Genomic DNA, 13,477 nt, shown 5'->3' on the forward strand with positions numbered 1-13,477 from the left:
GACAGCTATTGCAAACAACCATGATGATGATACATCTCTTGTGTAGGGTTAGGTTGTTTGAGACACATTCTATGCTCCTTGATTGGATTGGAGGGTATCTTGGTTCCTTGGGGACTTGGAGGTGACGAAAGCCTCCCTGGGGACAAAAGTGACCTTCGCTTCTCTAATATCAAGCTTCAGCAACCTGCTCCAGCTACAGCACAGGGTTGGACAGGCCCAAAAACAGAGGAAATCCACAAAGTGTGTCTTGACACATACATCCACGGGGTCTAACGAGGTGAGGCCAATGACTGCTTCCACACGCCCCAGCCAGACTCTGACTTCACTCCCAGCAGGTTTCAGTAGACTTGGCAGCAGTTGGAGTGAGCTGGCTTCTTGCGGTAGGCAGCCATGTTGGAAGAGCTCCCAATAGTCCCCGTTTCCTGGTAATCTCATGCTTGGATCATCTTCTTCTCTTGAGTGAAGAGAAGAACTGCAGAGAGAGAGAGAGAGAGAGACAGATCACAGGGGCAGTTTCCCCCATAGTGTTCTCAAGATAAATGAGTCAACTCTTACACCTCTTTTCTCTGGTGTAAAACAAGGCAGGTGTACAGGCAGAGAGAACTGGGGTGTTGGAGTAGCATTGAACTTCCTTCTTCATCCCTCTATAATCTCTCCTTGTGCAGGAGTAGGAAAACTAAAAATCACACTTCTGATCATCTGTGATCTCAGAGTCTTGCACAAGCCTTGCTTGCCAATCAGCAGGGATGGGAGTTGGAGCCATCTCCAAGTGTCCCCCCACAAATCTATGTCCACCTGGAAGTTTCAAATGCAACTTTATTTGGGAAAAGCAATTTTGCAAATGTTATTAAGTGAAGGATCTAGGGATGAGATCATCCTGGAGTAGGGTGGGTCCTAGGTCAAATGACAGGAAATCTGCCCACCTCGGCCTCCCAAAGTGCTGGGATTACAGGCATGAGCCACCAAACCTGGCCTATCCTTGATTTAATGATTGATATGGTTTGGCTCTGTGTCCCCACCCAAATCTCATCTCAAATTGTAATTCCCATGTGTCCAGGGAGGGAGCTTGTGGAAGGTGATTGGATCACAGGGGCAGTTTTTGTCATGCTGTTCTCATGATAAATGAGTCAATTCTTGGAAGAGATGATGGTTTTAAAGTGTGGCACTTCTTTGCTCTCTTGCTCTCTCTCTCTCCTGAGTAGACTGGCTCATTCTTTCTACCAGTTACAAGCAATAGAAGTGATAACAAAATTGATGGTTTCTCATTTCCTAAATGGTTACCAGTGGATTCCTGGTTTCCCCTGTCTCTCTTCTCTCTCTCTGTCAACTTTTCCCTCAATCTCTCTATCAACCTCCCTCTCTCTCAATCTCAATCTCTCTCAGTCTCATTCTCAATCTCTTTTGCTCAATCTCTTTCTCAGCTTCTCTCCCTCAATTTCTCTTTCGCAACTTCTCTCTCTCAGTCTGTTTCTCTCAATCTCCCTCTCTCAATCTCTCTTTTAGTCTCCCTGTCTCTCATACTCTCTCTGTTTCTCTCTGTCTCTGCCCTTGTTCTGGGGAAAGCAAGTTCTCATGCTCTAAGTTCTCCTGTAAAGAAGTCCACATGATATGGAACTGGCCATCTTTGGCCAACATGAGTGAGTTTAGAAGTGTGCCTTTCCCCAGTTAAGCCTTCAAATGAGATCCCAGCCCTGGATGACACAGTGACAGTAACCTGCCAGGAACTGTGAACCAGAGGCACCCAGCCAAGCTGCTCCCAGACTCCCAACCCAGTGAAAACGTAAGATAATAAATGCATGTTGTTTTAAGCTGCTAAGTTTGGGGTCACTTGTTACACAGCAACAGCTGACTCATACACTTTCTTTGAAATTGATTTCCACCTCTGTCACCAGCATCATTCCATAAATTTGCTCTATGTGCATTGCTGACCTGCAGTAGAAGTTTTGGAGAAGTGAACCACATCCCCTTATCTGCCATTTCACAGCAAGCAGCCTCAAACATTCATAATTTCTTTCCTGACTCTCCACTCCACACTGTTGCCTGCCTCCCTGGTTCCAGATCTTTGGATTCACGTTGTGAACATGAAAATGCTCATCACTCTGGACCGACACCTGGGCACTGTCACAGGCATCCGTGTGAAGAGACCACCAACAGGCTCTGTGTGAGCAATAAAGCTTTTTAATCACCTGGGTGCAGGTGGGCTGATTCTGAAAAGAGAGTCAGCAAAGAGTGGTGGGATTATCATTAGTTCTTATAGGTCCGGGATAGGCGGTGGAGTTAGGAGCAATTTTTTGTGGGCAGGGAGTGGATCTTACAAAGGACATTCTCAAGGGTGGGGAGGATATTACAAAGTACCTTCTTAAGGGTGGGGGAGGATATTACAAAGTACCTTCTCAAGGGTGGGGAGGGTGTGTTGTACAAAATACATTCACAAGGGTGGGGGAATATCAGAAAGTACATTATCACGAGGGCGGGGAGGGTGTATTGTCACAAAGTCAATTGATCTGTTAGGGTTGGGCAGGAACAAATCACAATGGTCGAATGTCATCAGTTAAGGCAGGAACCGGCTATTTTCACTTCTTTTGTGGGTCTTCAATTGCTTCAGGCCACCTGGATGTAGACGTGCAGGTCACAGGGGATATGATGGCTTAGCTTGGGCTCAGAGGCCTGACAGGCACTGCTTGCTCACTGATGAGTCTCCGTTGGGGCTTACTTCCAGGACTCCCTCAGCAGGGGATTTTTCTGCTTCAAGGGCTCATGCTGAGCACATACAAACATCTGCATGAATCTTCTCTGGTTCACATAACAAAGTGCCACCCACGGTGCAGGTTAGACAACAGAATTTTATTCTCTCCCAGTTCTGGAAGCCAGAAGTCTGGGATCAAGGTGTTGGAAGGGTTGATTCCCCCTGGAGGCTTCGAGGGAGATGCCTCCAAAAGGAGGAACTGACTCTCTTTGACCAACATCACATGATAGCAACCTGCCAGGAACCAGGAACCAGAGACACGTATCCAACCAAAAGGCACCTGCCTCTTCCCCAGCTCCTGCTGGTTTGCGGGGCAACCCTGGGGGTCCTTGTCTTGCAAATGTGTTGTCTAGCTCTCCTCCTGAATGAGGCATCACCTGCATTCTCCACCTGCGTTCTTTGGAAGAGCTTTGCAGCCTCTCAGGAGAGCTGCTCACCTGTCCCCTCTGCCCTGCTCATTGCCCTGTGCAAACCAGAGTCCTGCGATGCTCCCCAAAGGCTGGTCCCTACCAACCCAGGTTGCCTCTTACTTCTTGCAACAAGACAGCAAAAGACGCTGCAGAAGGATCGCTTACCTTGTTTGGAAAGAGAGCCCACCCTTTCACCTCGCTGGCAAACATTTTCTTGTGTCCTAATGAGAACCCCAAGGAATACCCCGGGATGTGAGGAGAGGGAGCGTCCGCCCGGCGGCCCGCCCCAAGGAGCCTGAGGCTGTCCTGCACACATCACCACACACACTCTCTGCATTGCAGTCCCATGTTTATAGAGAAGATTACAGGTGAGTTTCCAAAATCCCAGCCCATGCTGCCCCTACCTGACGATGTTTGATTTCCGAATTCCTTTAATTTTGGCAAATGGATATTGGCTGTGGGTCAGCATAGATTTTTTCCGGTTATTTAAACAACCTTTCAGATGCTTTTCCTGGCATCATTAGCTGAATGCTTCTACTGACAGCTGGAATCATTCAAACATCTGAGACAAGAGAGTGAACAGGACGTTCACTTGTTACCGTGTCTCCTGGCTTCTCAACCACCACCCCTGAAATTCGCAGAGTGTCACTCTGGGGAGCCTGTGAACGTGGCTGAACGCAAATGGATTTAAAACTTGACAGGTGTTTCAAGCATGGAAAGGAACAAGGACTACAACGGCGAATAATAATAATAATAATAATAAAAGACAAATTAGGGATCAAGATCCAGTCTGTTTTTATCTCATTTATAGTCTTTTCTCCAAGAGGATGTAGGTTGGTACCATTTCACTAGGTTAAAAGACTACGGTGTTTCAAGCATGGAAAGGAACAAGGACTATAACGGCGAATAATAATAATAATAATAAAAGACAAATTAGGGATCAAGATCCAGTCTGTTTTTGTCTCATTTATAGTCTTTTCTCCAAGAGGTTGTAGGCTGGTACCATTTCACTAGGTTAAAAGCCTACGGTGTCAAGAGGTGCTAAGCTTTGCTGCTGTCTCTTGCTTGGCAAGACAAGCTCCGAGTCTTTCCGGAACTGACAATTGTGTGTGGGCATTTTCTTGTTTCTGGGGTTCTTTGCATGCATAGGGGCTGATCTTTGATATCCACTCTGGACTCCTCTCTGGAAACCTCTGGACATGCCACAGACAGCAGCTGTAACGTAGTGAGGTCAGCCTGCTTACAACCCACGTACCAACCCCCTGGAGGTGATTGTCGTATGACTAACAGCAGGCCGTTAAGGAGAAAGTCATGCTTTACAAACGAGTCTGTGACTAGAAATCACAGGACCCGATGAATCCCTCAGAAACCCAAGAAGGATGGACTAACATTGAGGGGGTTGTGGACTGTCCAGCCGTGCAGGGACAGTCTCCAAGAAGATGCTTTAGACACAACGGTGAATTCTGCAGGCACTAGTTTGCGTGCAAATTTAGGGGTAGATATTCAAATGCATGAAGGATGTCAGTTTTCTTTTCTTTCTTTTTTCCTTCCTTTTTTCTTTCTTTTTCTTTCTCTTTCTTTCTTTCTTTCTCTTTCTTTCTCTCTCTCTTTCCTTCCTTCCTTCCTTCCTTCCTTCCTTCCTTCCTTCCTTCCTTTCTTTTTAAGAGTCTTGCTCTGTCACCAAGCTGGAGTGCAGAGGCGCGATCTCGGCTCAATGCAACCTCCACCTCCTGGGTTCAAGCGATTCTCCTGCCTCAGCCTCCCGAGTTGCTGGGATTACAAGCACGTGCCACCACATCCAGCTAATTTTTGTATATTTAGTAGAGATGGGGTTTCACCGTGTTGGCCAGGCTGGTCTTGAATTCCTGACCTCGTGATTCCCCCACCTCAAATTCCCAAAGTGCTGAGATGACAGGCGTGAGCTACTGTGCCCGGCCAAGAGTGCCAATTTTCTAAACATAGGCACACACTTTATTTAATCTACAAATGTTTAAAAATGAGATGTGCAGCCTGGCATAGTGGCTCATGCCTGTAATCCCAGCACTTTGGGAGGCCGAGGCGGGTGGATCATGAGTCCACGAGATCGAGACCATCCTGGCAAACACAGTGAAACCCCGTCTCTACTAAAAATACAAAAAAATTAGCTGGGAGTGGTGGCGGGCACCTGTACTCCCAACTACTCGGGAGGCTGAGGCAGGAGAATGGCGTGAACCCAGGAGGCGGAGCTTGCAGTGAGCCGAGATCGCGTCACTGCACTCCAGCCTGGGTGACATAGTGAAACCTCGTCACTACTAAAAATACAAAAATTAGCCAGGTGTGGTGGTGCGCACCTGTAACCCCCAGCTACTCGGGAGGCTGAGGCAGGAGAATCTCTTGAACCCGGGAGGTGGAGGTTGCAGTGAGCTGAGATCATGCCACTGCACTCCAGCCCGGGCAACAAAGCGAGACTCCATCTCAAAAAACAAAAAAAACAAGAAAGCAAAAAAAAAAAAGTTATGTGGTGCACCTTAACATATGCAATTTTTTTCTGTCAATTAAAAAATGAAGTGTGCTCAGGAGGCTGAGGCAAGAGAATTGCTTGAACCCGGGAAGTAGAGGTTTCAGTGAGCCGAGATCACACCACTGCACTCCAGTCTGGGCAAAAGAGTGAGACTCCATCTCAAAAAAAAAAAAAAAAAAGAAGTGTGTAAACATTTCCAAAATGTACCCAGTTGCAGGGAGCAATGTTGCATATGTTTAAACCCAGCACTTTGGGAGACTGAGCCAGGAGGACTGCTTGAGCGTAGGAGTTTGAGACCATCCTGGGCAACATAGCAAGACTTCATCTCTACAAAACGTAAACAAAAACATTAGCCAGGTGTGTGGCTGAAGTCCCAGCTCCCTGGGAAGCTGAGGCAGTGGGACTGCTCAAGCCGAGGAGTTCAAGCCTGCAGTGAACCACGATCATGCCACTGGACTCCAGCCTGGGCAACAGAGCCAGATCCCATTTCTACAAAAATAAAAAATTTAGGCCGGGTGCAGTGGCTCATGCCTGTAATCCCAGCACTTTGGGAGGCTGAGGCGGGTGGATCACGAGGTCAGGAGTTTGAGACCAGCCTGACCAAAGTGGTGAAACTCTGTCTCTACTAAAAATACAAAAATTAGCCAGGCATGGTGGCACGTGCCTGTAATCCCAGCTACTCAGGAGGCTGAGGCAGGAGAATTGCTTGAATCCAGGAGGCGGAGGTTGCAGTGAGCCAAGATTGTGCCATGGCAATCCAGCCTGGGCGACAAAGCAAGACTCTCAAAAAAAAAAAAAATTTAAGCAGGCATGGTGGTGCATGCTTGTAGTCCCAGCTACTTGGGGGGCTGAGGCAGGAGGATGACTTGAGCCCAGGAGTTGGAGGCTGCCGTGAGCCATGATCAGGTCACTGCACTCCAGCCTGGGCAACAGAGCAACACCTCATCTCTACAAAACTAAAAAATTCAACCAGGCATGGTGGTGCATGCCTGTAGTCCCAGCTACGTGGGAGGCTGAGGCAAGAGGATCTCTTGAGCCCAGGAGTTGGAGGCTGTAGTGAGCCATGATCAGGCCACTGCACTCCAGCCTGGGCAACAGAAGCAAGACCCCATCTCTACAAAAATAAAAAAATAACCAGGCATGGTGGTGCATGCCTGTAGTTCCAGCTACTTGGGAGGCTGAGGCAGGAGGATGACTTGAGCCCAGGAGTTGGAGGCTGCTGTGAGCCATGATCAGGCCACGGCACTCTAGCCTGGGCAACAGAGCAAGATCCCATCTCCACAAAAATAAAAAAGTTATCAAGGCATGGTGGTGCATGCTTGTAGTTTCAGCTATATGGGACGCTGAGGCAGGAAGATGACTTGAGCCCAGGAGTTGGAGGCTGCAAGTGAGCCATGATCAGGCCACTGCACTCCAGCCTGGGAAATAGAGACAGATTCCATCTCTACAAAATAAATAAATAAATAAATAAATAAATAAATAAATAAATAACCAGGCATGGTGGTGCATGCCTGTAGTCCCAGCTACTTGGGAGGCTGAGGCAAGAGGATCTCTTGAGCCCAGGAGTTGGAGGCTGCCGTGAGCCATGATCAGGCCACTGCACTCCAGCCTGGGCAACAGAGACAGACCCCATCTCTACAAAATAAATAAATAAATAAACAAACAAATAAATAAATAAATAACCAGGCATGGTGGTGCATGCCTGTAGTCCCAGCTACTTGGGAGGCTGAGGCAACAGGATCTCTTGAGCCCAGAAGTTGGAGGCTGCTGTGAGCCATGATCAGGTCACTGCACTCCAGCCTGGGCAACAGAGCAAGACCCCATCTCTACAAAAAAAAAAAAAAAAACAGGTATGGTGGTGCATGCCTGTATTCCCAGCTACTTGGGAGGCTGAGGCAGGAGGATGACTTGAGCCCAGGAGCTGGAGGCTGCTGTGAGCCATGATCAGGCCACTGCACTCCATCCTGGGCAACAGAGCAAGACCCCATCTCTACAAAAAAAAAAAACAGGTATGGTGGTGCATGCCTGTAGTCCCAGCTACTTGGGAGGCTGAGGCAGGAGGATGACTTGAGCCCAGGAGTTGGAGGCTGCTGTGAGCCATGATCAGGCCACTGCACTCCATCCTGGGCAACAGAGCAAGACTCTGTCTCTATAAAAAAAAATAATAAAAATAAAGATAAAATGTACCCAGCTGATGATATTCCACAATCACTTCAGTGAAAATCTGGTTTCCTTTGAGCAGACTAGATTTCTTTTTCTGACAGAAGCCTTCCTTTTTCCAACATGCTTACCGGTCTGACTGAACTCTACATAAAACCCTCTCCATTTTTGTTTGTTTGTTTGTTTTGAGACGGAGTTTTGCTCTTGTTGCCCAGGCTGGAGTGCAATGGCTTAGGGCTTGGAGGGAAGCTCTTAATGAAATATTCTTAGAACCTTGTCAGTAGCCTGGGTGTCCTAAGATAATTGTGTGTATATGCACATACATACATAATGTATATATGTGTATATATATAATTATAAATAATATATAGTAATATATAGCATATATTATATATAATAATTTATATATAAATTATATATAGTGTAATATATAACATATAGTATATATAGCATATATTATATATAATTATGCACATAATATATATTTTATATATTATGCACATAATATATGCATATGTATAGCATATATTATATATAATTATGCACATAATTATGCACACATAATATACGATATATACTATATATTATGTATAGTATATTACACTATATAATATGTTATATGTAGTATATATACTATATATTATATATACGATGTAATAGTTATGTTATATATTATCTTACATTATGTATGTATTATATAGAATAATTATATATACTATATACTATATATACTACATATAATATATAGTATAGTATATTATAATATATAGTATAGTATATTATATAATATAGTATATTATACATAATATATATTATAATATATAATATAGTATGTACTATATATAATATATAGCATATATTATATATGTAATTCCAGGCTAATACATAATATATATGTTATATATATTATATATAATTCTAGACTAATATATGTTTGTATAATATATACAAATGTTTGTTCTGTTTTTTCTATATATAATATATATTCTAGACTGAAATATATATTTGTGATATATAATATTTTATGTATGTATATATATTTATAGTATATAATTTATTTACATATTATATATTTATAATATATAATTTATTTAATTTGTAATATATATTTAATTTACAGTATATAATATATTTAATTTCTAACATATCTTATAAATTTACATATTAAATATATTTATTATAGATGTATTTATATATTTATTATATATAATATTTATTATATATTTAAACATATAATAAATATATAATAAATATACATATTTATTATATATTTATTATATAATAAATAAATATATATTTATTATATGTGTATTTATATATTATATATATTATATATAATATTATATATTATATATTATATATTATATATAATATATTATATATAAATATATACATATCTTATGTATTTACATATTATATATTAATATGTAAATATTACATATTTACACATTAAATATATGTATTATATATGTATTTATATATTATATATATTTATTATATATTTAAATATAAATATTAATTAGCCACCACACCTGGCTAATTTTTGTATTTTTAATAGAGATGGGGTTTCACCATATTGCCTAGGCTGGTCTCGAACTCCTGACCTCAGGTGATCCGCCCGCCTCGGCCTCCCAAAGTGCTGGGATGACAGGCGTGAGCCGCCTCTCCTGGCCTGGGCTGAACTGTATTATAGGGTCTCTGCAGTTCTGCCAGAGGATCAGGAAGACAGCTCAGTTCAGAAGCCACGGGCCAGCGAGCATCTCTCCGGATTTCCAAAGCTTGGGTCAAACCTCTGCAGAAATGTTTGTCTGTTTTTTTTTTCTGGAATCTTCTTTTTCAGCTGCTGTCCCCAATCTCAGGCCTGATTTCATGCACTTTTATGCACTTTCAGAAGTGCACGAAAGGGACCAAGAGAAGTCTCATTTGCAGCTGAGGACAGCCCTCAGCAGCAGCTCATTAAACAGCCACTTAATGCCCAGTGTTTCCAAACTTGATCATGGCTTGAAGTGGGGGGATTTACACTGTGGAGGCAGCATCCTTTCTTAATCCAAAGCTGTCACCTCGGATGCCACGACGGTGTGTGAAAATCTCTTGGGAGCGACAGAACCCAGGGCCACACGGTCGGCAGAAACGAAATGAAGAAATTACAGTAATTTTCTAGTTTAACGAGGTCGCGTTCCTTCTGTTGTCATTCACCAGCTGCAACGAGAGGAGCCCAAATTTTCTGCCCCTGGCATTTTTTTTTTAAACAGAATTTCATATGCAAACAAAAATAGATCGCTCTAAAAATGAGTGTTTTGGAGGTTTTCGGTACAGGCAGGTGGGAGGAGAAGAGAGGTTTTCAATAAGGAGAGAAGGCTCACTTTGGAGAACTTGTTTCTGCGTCTCGTGAATAGACTCTTTTTTTATTACTGCTTTTTAATTTTTATGGTTTTAGAGACAGGGTCTGGCTCTGTTGCCCAGGCTGCAGTGCAGTGGTGCAATCATAGCCCACTGCAGCCTCGACTTTCTGGGTTCATGCGATCCTCCTGCCTCAGCCTCCCGAGTAGCTGGGACCACAGGCGCCCACCACCACACCCAGCTAATGTTTTGGTTTTTTTTGTAGAGATGGGGACTCTCTATGTTGCCCAGGCTGGTCTTAAACTCCTGGTCTTAAACGATCCTCTTACCTCAGCCTCCCAAGATGCTGGGATTACTATCTCTGGCCTGGTTATCGTCTTTGTTTATCAATGGAAAGGTATGCATTTTGCAGATACCTGGCTTGTAGCTTTTTGGGGTTATTTTGACACGGAGTCTCACTGTGTCACTGAGGCTGGAGTGCAATGATGCAATCTCAGCTCACTGCAGCCTCCACCTCCTGGGTTCAAGCGATTCTCTTGCCTCAGTCTCCTGAGTAGCTGGGATTACAGGTGCCTGCCACCATGCCCAGCTAATTTTTGTATTTTTAGTAGAGACAGGGTTTCACTGTGTTGGCCAGGCTGGTCTCAAACTCCTGACCTCAGGTGATCCGCCCACCTCAGCCTCCCAAAGTGCTGGGATTACAAGTGTTAGCCACCGCACTCGGCTGCTTGAAACTTTTATAGAGATGGGGTCTTGCCCTGTCTCTCTAGCTACCATGCGATGGCTTGGAGCTTCTCCAGGTCATCTTGGTCATCCAAGTCCATATAGCACCAACATCTTCCTGAGCTCAGAGAGCACTGAAGGCAAATAGAGGCCCTTGCCTTCCCTTCCCTTCCCTTCCCTTCCCTTCCCTTCCCTTCCCTTCCTTCCCCTCCTCTTCCCTTTCCCTCCCCTCCCCCTCCCCCTCCCCTCCCCCTCTCCTTTTTCTTTTCTTTTCTTCTCTTCTCTTCTCTTCTCTTTTCTTTTCTTTTCTTTTTTTTCTTTTCTTTTCTTTTCAATGGAGTTTCACTCTTGTCGCCCAGGCTGGAGTGCAGTGGTGCAAACTCGGCTCACAGCCTGGGCAACATAGCAAGAGTCTATCTCTACAAAAAAATACAAAAAATTACCTGGGCATGGTGGCCCACACCTGTAGTCCCAGCTACTTGGGAGGCTGAGGTGGGAGGATCACTTGAGCCTGGGAGGTCGAGCCTGCAGTGAGCTATGATCATGCCACGGCACTCCAGCCTCGGTGACAGAGCAAGACCCTGTCTAAAAAAATAATAATAATAAAATAAAATGAATGTATATCTCTGTCCTTTATGTATTTCCTCTCTCTCTCTCTCTCTCTCTCTCTATATATATATATATATATAATGGAGATATATAAAAATATATAAATATAAGAGATAAATATCTAAAGGACATAGATATATTTATTTTATATTATTATATAAAATACATATAAAGGATATCTATCCTTTATAGATCTATCTATATTATCTATATTATACTGTCTATATTATGATCTACTATTATGTTATATCTATAACTATTATAGATATATCTACATTATATTATATCTATATTATCTGTCTGTTATTATAATCTATTATCAATATCTATTATATTATCTATGTCTATATTATCTGTATCTATATTACTTACATTATTTATATATATGCTTTATAGATCTATCTATATTATTTATCTATCTACCTATATTATCTATGTATCTACCATCTATCTATATCATCTATCTATCTACCTATATTATCTATCTGTCTTATCTTATCTATCATCTATCTATCTAGATATATCTCAATATATCATGTAGGTGGGACACGGTGGTTCACGTCTGTAATGCTGGCACTTTGGGAAGCTGAGACAGGTGGATCACGAGGTCAGGAGCTCGAGACCAGCCTGGCTAACACAGTGAAACCCCGTCTCTACTAAAAATACAAAAAATTAGCCAGGTGTGGTGGCATGCATCTGTAATCCCAGCTACTCAGAAGGCTGAGGCAGGAGAATCACTTGAACCTGGGAGGCGGAGGTTGCAGTGAGCCAAGATTGAGCCATTACACTCCAGCCTGGGTGACAGAGGGAGACTCCATCTCTCAAAAAATATATATATATAAATATATATATGTGTGTATGTGTGTGTGTATATATATATCATCATATATATGTCATATATATAGATACCTATATATATCATGTGATATATATATGTGTGATCCAATTTGCTAACATTTTAGATGTATCTTTATAGATAAGACACACACACACACACACACACACACACATACACACATGCACACGTGACCCAATTTGTTAACATTTTATGAAGGATTTCTGTGTCTGTGTTTGTGGCTGATGCTGGTCTCCATCTCTTTTCACAGTGTCTTTGCTTTTTTGTGGTTTTGGTGTTGAGGTCCTACGGGCCCTCCAGAATGATTTAGGGAGTGCCTCCACCCCTCCACTGCTGAAAAAGTTTGTGAAGGTTTGCTGTGTTTCCTTAGACAGAATTTGCTAGACAACCTGGGCCTGGAGATTTCTTTGGGGGCAGACTCTTCATCACAGCTCCGATTTTTAAATGCTAAACAGGACTATCCACATTTTCTACTTCTTCTGATGTCAGCTTTGGTGACTTGTGTCATTCAAGGAATTTGTCTGCTTCACGTCAGTTAAATTCATCACCATAAGGTTGTGGATGAAATTCTCTTGTCATGTTTTGAATAGTGTTGGGATTTATAACTTCCCTCCTTCCTAAAACACTATCTTTCAGAGTCACCTTCTCTTGGTTTTTCTCCTACATCCCTGGCCACCCCCTCTGAGCCTGCTGCATCCCAACCTTTGTCTCGCCCTATAAACATTGCACTGCCCAGGGCTCAGTGGACAGACCTCTCCTCTTCCCTATGCATGTTTAAGCCGTGGGGGATCTCATCCAATCCAATGCAATAATTCCCAAATATATCCATGTCTATCTCATCCCAGTCTCCTCATGGAGCTCCCACTCAGCAATCCAACAAATGACTCCACATCTCAGAGGTCCAGTAACCATCACAAATAAAACAAGCCCAAAACAGGCCACCTTTCATCCCCCTAAAACTCCACTTCACATCCTCTGCCATTTTGGTGAATGTGCCACTTTGTATGTGGTCAGGCACGTAGGTCACTGAAGCCCTTTGGTTACTTCTGAATGTGAAAGGTTTATTCCAGCCTCTTGTCTCTCCTTGTTTTTTTTTTTAATTAAAAAAATACATTTTCATAGATTTAGGTGGT

This window comes from Pan paniscus, chromosome X (assembly GCF_029289425.2).
Source record: "Pan paniscus chromosome X, NHGRI_mPanPan1-v2.0_pri, whole genome shotgun sequence".
NCBI lineage: Eukaryota > Metazoa > Chordata > Mammalia > Primates > Hominidae > Pan > Pan paniscus.